Genomic DNA, 14,314 nt, shown 5'->3' on the forward strand with positions numbered 1-14,314 from the left:
GGTGGGACTGCACTGAGGAAGAAAAATACATAGGAATATGAGTACATCATATGTTTAATCAACCTATTGGGAATTCACTCCAGAGATGGACTTAAGAACAATGGAATTTAGGCAAGATACAAGGGATCAGACACCATCACACAGCAGATTAGAAATCAAATCTATTCCACCCTCACCATTGCAAAATGTTTTAGCTCAAAATGCTCCAGCTGCAACAAGAGGTTCAGCTTCAAAGAGCTGATCAGAAAAACAGACAACATGAATAAGCAGCCCACAAACCAGGTGCAGTGTGTACTCAAGAAGAGGATGCAGAAGAGGAAGAAGAGGCGGAATCACATTTTAAAAAAGGCAAAAAATTATACATTCCAATCTGAATCATGAAATGTTTATTTGATTTTGCTACTGTAGGTCAAGATGTGTGTGAAACCAAAAAACATTTATTGTTTTAAAAAGTGGCAAGAACTATGTACTTTGGCAAAAATACCCTTTAACAACATATATAACACATAACAGACAGAAACACATTCATCATACATGAGACAATTACTGTTACATGGTGATAGCAAACACCAAACATTAGTAAGAGGATGGATGTTTTCTCCACCAAAGTGTCCTGAATTCCTCATTGTTTTTTCTAACAAAATATGTTTTCTTAATATTTAAATTGTTTGTGGTTTCTAAGTAGTGAAAATAAAGGAAAAAGTACAACACTTACATGTGAGATATCCCTGAATGAGGGCTGGTCTGACCTGACTTCCCATCTGTATCCACCACATAAGAAGGAAATCTGACCCCATGATCCTCAATGTGGGGCTGTTTTAGAGGTGGCCAGTGATCCAGCCTTGACTGCATCTTGATAAAGGCAAGATTTCAAGTAACTAGGCTATCTGGAAAGGAAAGGGTCAATAATGGGTGGAGAACCATAGTGTTCCTACAGTACTCTAACCCGTATTAGGCATGTCAAGCATTAATATAGCTTCTACTTTGCATATAATATCATATTCTGAGCATGCATCAATGTTTGCCAAGAAATGTATCAGCGTCACATATACACTGTACATTCTATTTGTATTAATGGCAGGGGGCAGGATTGCATTATTATTAATAAGCAAATAACTACTCATATCTAAATGTTTCCTATTATATTTGGCAAGTATTAAAGAACCTTTGTTCATTGAAGGTGCAGATAGTAACATCCCATTGTAACATAATTAAGAGGTTCTGCTCATTACTTCTTAGAATCCATATGTGACCTTCCATTCCAACATTTGTTTATAAATCTCCAGTACTTCCCACAATAGAAACATATGTATTTATCAGCAGGTGTACATTCCCATCTCTCAATGTCAGCATACATTTGATCAAAGCAAAATTCAATGTTTAATTTGATCAGTCCCCTTTTTTGTTGAAATTACTACATTATAAATAACCTACCTTTCCCAACATTGATTGACCCCCATATGTCACTACTTAGGAACTCTACTGATTCCAAGCAGTGAGATCAGAGATTCATTAATGTCACTATCCCATTTGCCAATCCTATCTACTACAATTCATATTAAAAAAAAAACATCTGTTATGGGAACTATTCATGAGGGGTATGAGCATATGTAATGCACTTAGCAATCACAGTTACTTATTGACAGGAATGGCAATAATCCCTATCATACATATACAATGGTATAGAAAATAATAACAGTGAATATACTGATCAAGGTTATGAAGTATTCAATTTGGATGAGTCTGATAAGCTGGAACCACATGTGAGACAATGAAGTAATCCATCATTTGTTGGAGGTCACAATTAGATGCAGTTAAGACTGATATAATTATTCCAAGGTCTCCCTTGAATAGCCAGACCAATGATAATGTCAGTTCTTTTATCCTTTTTAATCTTCTTGCAATGCAATGTGTTGATACAAGTGTCTCGTTCTGTCACCTTCAGTAAGGTTGGGGCAGTGAGAAGAACTTGGTAGGGACCTTCAAGTCATGGGTCCAATCGATTCCACATGTGTTTCTTTATGACCACCCTATCGCCTGGCTCAAGGTCATGGGTTTCTCCTAAGAAATTGGGATCTGGAATAGAGGCAGACACCTGGTGGCATATTTTGGTTAGTAATTGTTGCAAGTGAATGACATACTGTGTCAAATCTGCATGCTCATGCTGCAGTTGCTGAGGTAAATAATATCCTGTTCTAGCTGGAGACCCAAACGGTATCTCAAAGGGGGTAAGTTTATGATTCCTACTCGGACTATGTCTACCTGAAAATAGTGTCAAGGGTGAACATTCAAACAAATTCCTTTGTGTTTCAGCCATTAGTTTCTGCAATTTCAATATGAGAGTATCATTTAGTATTTCCACTCTGCCACTGCTTTGGGGCCTACAGATGTGTCCACATACACCTTTCTGAAAATTGTGCCAAGGCCTGCCATTCATGGCATGAGATAATCAGCCCCGCCAAAATATAACTGTCAGACATGTGTAAGGAGGCTGAAATATAGTGCAGTACCACTTTTCAGACAGATGGTTGCCATTTTTAGAAAAGTATACTGCAGCTGCATAAGTAGAAAGCTGGAGAGAAAGATCCTGTACAGTAAGCTGCCTCCCATTGCAGTGATAGACACGCTTACAAAATGCCCTGCATACTTTGACTACATATACAGTAAAAGATCCTAAAGAATAGAAAATAGCGCTTGGAAATATGGCCCTAAATTTCATATACTGTAGCCATAAATAACATTCTTAGATAAACAACATACAATAGAAAATAGCACTAGGAAATATAGCACCATATTTCAATGCAAACAAAACTGTTACTATATTTCTAGCTGTAAACTAGAACTCTATAACAGAAGCTGTCAGTTTCAGTTAATTTTCACTATGTAAGAGGTAAAAGATGTCAGGATTTGCCTATAGGTGTTATAGCGTAGGGGTAAGGTGACTGCATATCATACCAGGAATTTAGGGTTTGAATATCAGTGTAAACCTTTTTTTTCTACAAAAATATATATATTTCTTTATTCAATAATATATTATTAATAATATAATTTTAATAACAATAAAACTGTTTAGAATAAAATCATAATTCATCTAGAGGGTATAAACAGCGTGTATAGTATATGGGGATCAGAGTCAGTGAGGATGGGGTGTGTGTAGCGATTTCTTAGTGATATACTGTAGAACTTTCCCTTTGAAAATATGGCACCAAATTTCATATACTAAGCCATAAAAACACATTTTAGATAAATAACATATACAATACTGATTTGAAATATGGCTCCATAGTTCATATTGTGGTACTAGATATACAGTATAATTCAAAAACTAACAATCAGTAATTTACAGTATGTTCATGTCCTTCTCCAGGTTAACAGAAGACAATGGGAAGTGCTGGAGTAAATCACATAAATATAAATTTAATACAATCATAAATACAATATATATACCAGAAAACACAAAAATATATATAATAAATTCATAGACAATGGTGTATGAATGATTAAAACCCAAATAAATTCTCCAGGTTAACCCTGTGCATTTCTTAAGACAGAGGGGGAGAGGGGAGGAATTCATTTGTAAAGGCTGCACATTTTCCACAGCCAGACTGTGATACCCCCAAAAAGGGGCATCACTTGACACAAGGAGAGAGCTGAGGCTCAGGAGGAGCACATGTCACTATGTAACAGTCATGGGAAAATGTATTGTGAAACTATATTGGATGACTCCTGTGATTTTCAATGTGGAGGCGGAGTGATACAGATCTGGGTGATTTGCCCAGTCAAAGAAAGAGAAGCAGGGTGAGACACAGGAAGAAGGGGGTGCTGTGACTGTCCATGCTGGTTGGGAGAGCCATGCCATGCCTGTGAGGAGAGTGCAGTGCAGCAACCAATGGTAGTAGGCTGTGCAGGGACACCAATGCCGAGAGACTGGTGTCAAAGTTAGAAATATTAAATAAAAAATTAAATAATGCCTTATATCCCAAATCTTATGCATTAACTGGCATATTCTCACAGGTTCCAATGCAGTAGGTAATTATAGGTTAGGCAGTTAATCTCAAAGGAGATCTAAATCAAGTTAGCTGGAGCCTTAAAGTCTGATAGCTCATCAAAGGTTTTTCCTTTGCTTATTTAGAGTGTAAACACCAACAATTGGGACTTGTATGTGGATCAATTGATCTTATGTTCTAAGTTCCTTTGAACAATGGGCCAGATAATGTACAATTGCTAAGGGCATGCGGATTTCTGTGGTCTTTGCACATACCACAATCTGTGTGCATTTTAAGTGATCTAAGCCAAGTGACCTGCTGATTTTATCTTATTTGTTACAGACATATTGTATCTGTATGCAGACATTACCTAGCTCCTTAATATATATGCAAACACACTCGCAGACATACACACAAAATCTGTTTCTTTTAACAATGATCCATAGTCTCAGTGTAAAACAAATACCTCTACATGCATGCTACTAAACATTTATACAGTCAAACCTATTTAATATATATTTCTCACTTTAAAATATATACAGTATGTGCAGTGTTTCTAAAGTAACAATTAATGATGTTTTCAATTTAGGCAATGTCTCTCATCCTCAATATTCCTAAGGTATATTTTATTTCACAATTAATTGCCAGCTAGCTGTGGTGACAAGTTCCCCCTTGTGGCCGTGAGAGATTAATTTGATTGGCCACACATTAATCTAACGTAATTGTTCCCAATACATTTTTAGGCATTTCTTGTAACCAAATTTTCCTTTCATAATCATTAATTTACTATAACCATTGTACCTCTGTAATGGTTGCATATTTCCTCTGAGATAACACCAAAAAATACAAATATAAATTGAAGAGAAGAAAACCAGCTATACATAGTCCAGCAACGGGATCACATATTAACATCAAGTTTGGGGTTAAAATGTACAGAATTGTGTTAGCAGTAATCCTGTGATTGCGAATAGATTGTCGCACATTGCGGCAAGCAGATATTAGCAATGCCAGATTTATGTTTAATAATAGCATATAGCAATGGTTGATTTGAGCTAGTTTTTTGGAGGGAACCCAGAGGTGAAGTCCAGTAACAGCATTCTAAGCCTAGGCATCACCCACTGTTTGAACCAACCAATGACCCCCAGTGAACTGGAAATGTCCCGTCCCTGGACCAATGGAAGACGACACAGCCTGCTATTATACACACCCATAATTTAACTGTATAAATTAGGGTTCACTGATCCAGAGAGCAGTAGCTGTATTCTACCAGTCATTTGGTGATGACTGAACTCTGAATCCAGGGAGCGCATGCGAACGTATGTCTACTGGTTTGTAACTCTGACCTGTTTTCTTGAACTATATTGTGCCACTGTATAACTTGTAATAATAATGTCATATATACTTTAAATACAATATTACTTTTGCGCATTGGACCACAGAAACTGTGTGTGTATGTGTGTTCACTTGCTTTCAAATAAAGTTATTATGCTGTGATATATATTGCACTATAATTCACATTGTATTTTGATATGAAGATAGCAATTATTATGCATACTGTTGGTGTTACAATAAGGGAAGGTATTGTGTATGCATCACACGTTTTGTAAACTGTGCATTCACATTTGCATATCTTTATCGCCATACGCAAGGTGCATACACATGGCGTCAACAGCCGTAGAGAGATTTAAAGTAAGATTTCACACTTGGATGTGACAGCACAGAGAAAAAAGACATAGAAGAGCAGCTGAGACTCTGCTTAAGTGTTATTAGTGTAAAGGAATGTTTATTTAAGGATTCGCTATTACATGGTTATGTGTTATATGTAAATTATCTTAACTACATATGGAAATGCTATAGTACCATTGACGTTACGCATTTTACTGTTTAATTTTGACTACATTTTCCATCATCTAAAGTCAGAACTGTGGCCTGTTAAATAAACTGAGATTTTCTAACCCTGTGTGATTCTTGGGTCTGGGGTTGGTTTGTCTTCACCTCTCTGCCAAGGAAGAAAGAGAAAACATCCCTGATGCAGTGTACCTGACTCTCAGAACCTACCCAATACACCGGACATCATCGGGAGTGTCACCCTATAGCGGGGAAGGGTTTCACAAGACAACAAATCACATATTTTCATTAGCCCTTTCCCATGTGTTTTGTTAATACTCATTAATGTTGCCCTTTGTGTATTGAGACACTTTTGTACACTTGGTCCCTCCCTTCCTCCAAAAATAGTACCCTTTTTCCATGGTTACATTGTACATTCATTGACCAGTAATGTTCCTGGCTGCACAATGTTTTGCTTTCCACTTTGTTATTATAGCAGATTATACACAGCAATCACCCTTGAACTCTCTCCGGCAGCTGAAGTGAACGATGTTCACCCAATCTATGGTGCACGATTTAATGATTTGCATAGTCAATAGATCCAGTGGGATATGACACAGATGCATGTAGCACGGACCAGGAAGATCCGTGCTACATGCATTTATGTCATTGACACAGAAGCACGGACAGGATCAGTGAGACCCCTCTGTGCTGCTATGTATTTCCATAATACACCTGCATGCATGGACCAGGAGATACATGCTGCATGCATCTGTGTCATTGACACAGAGCACGGATGGGATCAGAGAGATCCGTCTGTGCTGCTGCTGTAAAAAAAAAAAACTGTGAAAAAAAGAAAAAAAAATTTCATCCCCCCCTCCACAAAAGAACCCTGGGCTTTTAGAGACCCAGTGCTGGTGTTGCTTAAATACAAGGGACAAACAATGTAGGGGTCCCCTGTACTTAAGCACATCAAGCACTGGGCTAGTTAGAACCAGCCCTGGTTGCCAAAATACATGGGACAAATTACATAGGGGTACTGCGCAACCAGCACTGGGTACTGATCCAGTTCTGGAAATACAGGGGGAAAAATTAGTAGGGTCCCCCTGTATTCATCAGAACCAGCACCTGACCTTTTCTAGTGAGGGGGCTAATGCCACAGCCAGGGGAGCCTTTTCACTGGGCCCACCAGTTGAAGCATTAACCCTGACCACTATTCAGCCCAGGCTGGGGATCCCTGGGGAGCTAGTGACCCCCCAATTAGTGCCGACTCTTGGGGTGTTTGACCAGTGCAGCCGAACAGGGGTGCCGACCCATAGAGGGTGCACCCCTCCCAATATCCTGCTTTCAGCAGGACAGCACTGTCCCACCCATGAGCCAAAGTATCCCATGGGTGGTCTGGTCTGGAAGTTGGGTGCCCCCACCACTACAGCCATGTGGTGGTGCCGGACTCCAGAGTATCTGAATGGATGCTGTGCGCATGTGGGCAGCATCCTTTTACTGCCAGGAGAGGGCAGGGGGAAGCCCAGATAGTGATGAAGTGCTGGGCTTGGCCCCAGACTGATAATACAAGGGTGCATTTTATCTATCCAGCACAGGGCAAGGTTACCCTTGGAGCTGGCCCTGCCCCAATAAATGGTTCTCCCTCTCCTGGGCACCCCAGGCTTAGGCTGAGCCCAGGGCTATCCCCGGCACCCATAGGGTGGTGGGTGCCAGGTTGATAGTGTAGCACATTTCAAATAGTTAAAAATATTGTCTTTTGCTGTGGAACTGCAGGTCCCAGCAAGCCTCCACGACATACTGATACATTACGGGCTTGCTGGTACTTGTAGTTCACAGCAAAATCAATATTAAAAAAGCAGAGAACACACACACTGTAGACAGTAACATTTTAATAAACATACATGCACTCACACATGTACTCTGGTTCTGACTTCTGGTTCTGAGTGTGTCAGGAGGGATGCTTGTAGTATACCTAAGAAGTACCAGGTCTTTACAGATCCACAGTGATGAAATATTACATGTTCAGCATATATGGATGAGTAGAGGAGATAGACAGACACAGTACAGATCCCTCTCTGGCGTACTCTGGTGCAGCTGCTTCTCCCTGTGTGCTGTTTAATCATACCTTTTACCTGTCTCATTGTTGCATAAGAGTAATATAGATTCCAATCCAGTATACATAAGAATTTGTCATTTTATTAATTAATTAAATAAATAGGTCTAGCCCTTAACTGGGAGCACATATCCCCCAGGGTTAATGCAGCAATAACCACGATAAACATTGTTACAGAGTACTTATACCTTCTATTACAGTCTTTAGGTAATACGCCCCCTGTACACCCACTGACATCATCAAATAGACAAAGGGCCTGATTCAGAGCCGGACGCTCTGACCAGAGCACTCACTCTGAATCAGGGCCCTCCTCCATGAAAATGGAGCGGCCTCCTGGCCGCTCGTATAGCTGTGGGTGACCACCCACAGCATATGCGAGCGGCCAAAAAGATGGTCGTGATGGTCTTGACCATCGCGACCATCGGACTTGTGACGGAGACCCTGCGGTAGGGTCTCCCTGCCACAAGCCCTGGAGTGATTTTGGCTCTATCAGAGCCAAAATCACTCCCACTGACATCACTAGTGATGTCAGTGGGGCCGGCTTCAGACGGTAGGCGTTCCCATGGGAAAGCCTCCATCTGGCAGGCACGCACCCGGCACGCCCACCAAAGGGGGCGTGCTGTCAATCAACATCGACAGCACGCCCCCTTTGGTGCGAGACCCGGAGTGATGGAAAGCCCGTCGCTCCCCGGGTCTCGCGCATGCGCAAGATGGAGCTCCCTCCGTCATGCGCATGCGCAGTGGGGAACATCGACCCGCTTGCGAGTGTACTGCTGCTCGCGAGTGGGTCTGAATGACCCCCAAAGTGTGCTCTTATGGTCTCTTCCTGTGCTTGGCAGTTATAGAGAAAAAGATTCTAATACTATGAAGCACCAAAAATAGGCCTTCAGTCAATGCCATTCCTGTCTCCTCTAAGTTTAACTAATCTATTTTTTATAACACCATTAAGTCTACTATGACATGTGTAACTTTGATTCTATTGCCATCATTTAACTTATTTGAAACACTTCCCCAGTAAAATGAGTTCCCCTGTTACTTTCAAAAACAATACAGTAACACTGGGTAATTTATACCTTACATACAAATTCCTGCAAAATCTCTTTCTTGGCATCTCAGAGCTATAAACTCAGTAACATCTGCAATATCTAAAAACATGCTAACACTATTGGTGCATACACACGGTCAGATTTTTCCTTCAGATATGAACGATAACAATTTAAAAATCGTTCAGTCGTTCATATCTGAAGGAAAATCTGACATATCTGACATGCCTGAACGATGGATGATCTACAAGGTGCGTTCCCGTATGTCAGATAATGATAACTGACATCTGATGTGTTTGCAGTCAGACTTGGACGATTCCATTCATTTTATTGCAGTCAAAAATCGTTCAATCGTTCAAATCGTTCAAAACTTTGGTAAAATCGCTCAAATCGTTCAATCATTCATCTGACAAATCTGACAAGTCTGACAAATCTGACCGTGTGTATGCTCCATTAATTTTAAAACATCCTCAAACCTTGACAAGAACACACTTTAATCCTTTTTCATCAACATACTTCAATCCTTCTTTTTGTTTGTTAACTCAATAAAAACAATTATCAGTATCTGTTATACTTGGAAAATGTTTTAGTAGGTACCATTTTCTCTACATTGTTTATCAACCAAATTACATAACTTTCACATTTTCACTTTATCTCTGGCTCGAGCATACCAGTATGATTGTACAATGCGATTCTTATTGTCTGCTCTTAAATGAACTCACCCATGGACACCTTCTACAAATGCTGGTAATATTTTTGATTCCACTCAAATACCCATTATCATCTTCTCTTTTTTGTAATAATGCTTTAATTTCCAAACATTGGCCTCATTGTGAGAAGTATTTTCCTGATATTATCTCAGTTGGTCAAATGTGATATCCTTAAACAGCATCAATGGAGTGTCTATAACTGGCTTATTAGTTCTTAAAATTACCTCACATACTACCCTATCAGCTAATATGTTACCTATGGAAATAATATCAGTCTGTTTAGTATGTACCTGACACTTAATTACTGCAAATAATTTTTTGTAAACATATTGCTTCTTTAACTATTTATGCATGTGTAATGAGAGTTCCCTAAGCTACGCAGTAACCCCTGTGCTTCCAATTGCTATAATAAATGCTGTACATTACATTCAGCTAACTACATTGAGTATGGTAGTTACTGCGAGAGGCAATCGGGGAGCCGACTGCCTAAATACCGGCAGCCGGCTTCCCGACTGCCATTTCCCAGCAAGGGTGAAATGCCGGGCATCTAGATGTAGACGCCCGCATTTCCCCGATGCCGGGAGACCGGCGCCCGGCATCCCGATAGTGGGGATGCCGGGCGCCGCGAGCGGACAGCCGCGGGGGGGGAGGGTTAGGTTTAGGGCTCCCGGGGGGGACTTAGGGTTAGGCACCCCCCCGGGAGGGTTAGGGTTAGGCTAGGGGGAGGGAGGGTTAGGGTTAGGCACCCCCGGGGGGGACTTAGGGTTAGGCACCACCCCGGGGGACTTAGGTTTAGGCAGCGGGGAAGGGGGTGGTTAGGGTAAGGCACTTAGAGGGGGGAGGTTAGGGTTAGGCACCACCCCGGGGGACTTAGGTTTAGGCAGCGGGGAAGGGGGTGGTTAGGATTAGGCATTTAGAGGGGGGATTAGGGTTAGGCACTTGGGGGGGAAGTTAGTGTTAGGCACCCCTAAGGAGGGTTAGGGTTAGGGGGTTAGGTTAGGTTAGTAATACTTACCTATCCACGATCGGGATTTCCAGCGCTGTCGGGCTTCCGCTGCATCGCACTCTGCTCCTGTCGGGCTGCCGCTGACGGGAATCGAACCACCGGCCATGCGGCCGGCGGTATTTCATACCAATTCTGTTACTGCATATCCTGTAACCAAAAAAAACTATGTATCTGTCTGTAACAGCTATCATCAGTAAAGAAAACCCAGTCAGAATTATCTAATGAAACTTCAGCTAGAACAAACATTGCTGAAGTTTCCTTTGTTGAAAAATATTTTTATATTTCATTATTGCAAACATGTTCATTGTCTTCCTTTTTCCTCACAATTAACAATAATCAGCCATATTCCCCACTGTTGAGGATAAAGAAGATCAATGTAGCATAATTCAAAATATGACATCGTAAGATTGATAGGAGTCTAAAATATCATCTCCCACGAGAAAATCTGACTGTAGAAACTTGTTTACATTGAGCATTTTTAAATATCTGAACAACAGTATGTTACACAAATAGATGCAATTCAACTTAACAATTACTGCCACCCTTTAAGGATATAAATGTTTTCAACCTGCTGGAAAATAATGTCCTGTATATTTAAATTTATCAGAATACAGTTGATTTTGTCCCATTAAACTTTTAACCTGCTTCTGCAATAGAAACACAATTGTTTAGTATTTTTTTTTTACTAAAGTCTGAAACAAATTAGAATATAACAGCAGATCACTGTCAAGGAATTGAGGCCCTGATTCAGAGCCGGACGCTCTGACCAGAGCGCTCGCTCTGAATCAGGGCCCACCTCCATAATAATGGAGCGTCCTCCTGGACGCTCGTATAGCTGTGGGTCACCACCCACAGCCTATATGAGCGTGCAGGTTGATGGCCGCGATGGTCTTGACCATCGCGACCATCGCCACTGCGAGCCGGAGCCTGCGGTTGAGTTTCTCAACCGCAAGGCCCGGAGTGATTTTGGCTCTATCAGAGCCAAAATCACTCCCACTGACATCACTAGGGATGTCAGTGGGCCGGCTTCTGACGGGAGGCGTTCCCTTGGGAACGCCCCCGTCTGGGAGGCACGCCCCCGGCACGCCCACCGAAGGGGGCGTGCTGTCAATCAACATCGACAGCACGCCCCCTTTGATCAGACACAACGAGTGAAGGAAAGTCCTTCGCTCGTCGCGTCTGGCACATGCGCACACCGGAGCTCCCTCCGTCGTGCGCATGCGCAGTGCACACCATCGACCCACTTGCGAGCGGACAGCCGCTTGCGAGTGGGTCTGAATGAGGCCCTGAGTCTTCTGTAAGAACAAAAACAATCATATTATTCTTCAAATATTGCAAACTGTTTGTGACATTTTTGGAATATTACCTCTGCCTTTTTAAAACAATATATAGATACTGCGTATCTACTAAAAAGTATATTTCATAACCTTCTTTTATCAGTACCTTTGGCTCAGGTACAAGTGAAACCTATGATGCAAGAATACAGCACAATCTCATGCTACGAGAGAGTTAAAGCATCTTATCCACTTAAAATAAAACTTTTTTTTTCCCAGTGCAGCTCTTTGGATCTGGGAGGGGTATACAGAGAGAGTGGTTACAGACACTGACAGTTACATTTATCTGAATAAAAGTTTACAATCCTGCTCTGTATATAGGAAATACAGTCAGGTGCACAAATATTGGGACATTGACAGAATTTCATATTTTGGCCTCTATTCACCACCACAATGGCTTTGAAATGAAACAAACAAGATGTGCTCTAACTGCAGACTTTCAGATTTAATTTGAGGGTAATTACATCCAAATCAGGGGAACGGTGTAGGAATTACAATGGTTTCTGTCTCATTGTTGCATAAGAGTAATATAGATTCCAATCGAGTATACTTAAGAATTTGTCATTTAATTAATTAATTGAATAAATAGATCTAGGCCTTAACTGGGAGCACATATCCCCCAGGGTTAATGCAGCAATAACCACGATAAACATTGCTACAGAGTACTTATACCTTCTATTAAAGTCTTCAGGTAATACGCCCCCTGTACACCCACTGACATCATCAGATAGACAAAGTTTGCTCTTATTGGGGGTAGATGTATGAAGCCCTGAAGCGGTATCAGCGCACGTTATGTGCGCTGATACCGCTTCTCCCCGATGTATGATCGGGGGCCTGGGCAGTAATTGACAGGGGCACTATGCGCCCCTGTCATTATCGGCGCTGCTATGTACAAGATAGCAGCGCCGATAGCCTGGGCTATGTACGAACGGTCATAACGCATGACCGTTCGGCCAGCTGTAGCTGTTGTTATCGACAGCTACAGCCTGGCGCTAGCCTATCCCCACAGTAGGGACAGCGCTGTCCCTGCTGTGGCGGCTGCTGTCTCCAGGGCTCCACGTGGGGATCTCGCGATCTGGCTCCACTGAGATTGCGAGATCCCGCGCATGCTCAGTGGAGCCAGCCGGGAAGAGACACAGCGCATCAGCACTAGGCTGATGTGCTGCTGTCTCTAATGGGTAGTGCCAGAGGGGGGAGTTAACGCTTCCCCTCTCCGGCTGGTGAAATGTTTATACATCTCATCGGTAGGGCTTCCTGCTTCGCCTCGGTAAAGAGGCGAAGTGGGATGCTTTATAGCGGCACGGTACTTGCCGCTATAATACATCTACCCCATGGTCTCTTCCTGTGCTTGGCAGTTAAAGAGAAAAAGATTCCTTTATGAGATGATCAAGGTGTTGTGCATCACTATATTTGGTGCGAATGTTTCTCTAGCACAGAATTATACATATATGGATAGGCTATTATCCCATTCTGCAGATAAACAACTTTCATTGGGAGTTGCCCTTAAAGATATCTCATCTAATTTCTCCATTTAAATGTGTACAAAGCAAAAATGGCTGTGCAAAGGCCATATTGAATTTCATGAACTGTATTCATTATAAAGCATACAGCATATGTAAATATGGAATTCCACAGTGCCAAGTATTAATACAGGGAGTGAGCGTACCTCATAGTCTGCTCTGGGACGTGTAAGAGCATCTGCTTTTGGACTCACTGCTTTAGGGGACCTTGTTATATCAGTGCAAAGACCTCTAATTCGGGTAGTGCAATGAGAGTACACTGATATTTAAGTAAAAGAGAGTATAAGATACTGGTCAGAGATAGAAAAGACTTAATGAGCAAAAAGTCTATGCACTTTTTCACAGTAATGCAAGCTGCTACTTCTCCATATGCTATTAATCCTTGGTGGGGAGCGAGCAGTGCAGAACTAGTGGTGACAAGAGAATGTAGTCCAGTAACATGGAGTGTGTGTATCCTAAGGTGGTGGAGGGATTCTGACATCTACAGACATTGCAGGGTCCACATCCACCTCAACTACATGGAAAACACAGAGGGCCTGATTCAGACCCACTCACTAGATGCAGCCGCTTGCATCCAGTGTATGGAAATTCAGCTAAGTAATGTCAAGGCAGGTGCTTGCATGACAAGTTATAAGCACGCCCACTACGTATTGGTGAGCAATCACTTTGTGTTTTCAGATGGTCACTAGCGTACATCATCTCCAGGAAGTATATACAACCATCGGTACATCGGGTTCCATCAGAACTGACTGCAGCACTTGCAGTTGACTGT

The sequence above is a fragment of the Taudactylus pleione genome, unplaced genomic scaffold (genome assembly GCF_031769625.1).
Source record: "Taudactylus pleione unplaced genomic scaffold, aTauple2 ptg000592l, whole genome shotgun sequence".
NCBI classification, from domain to species: Eukaryota; Metazoa; Chordata; class Amphibia; order Anura; family Myobatrachidae; genus Taudactylus; species Taudactylus pleione.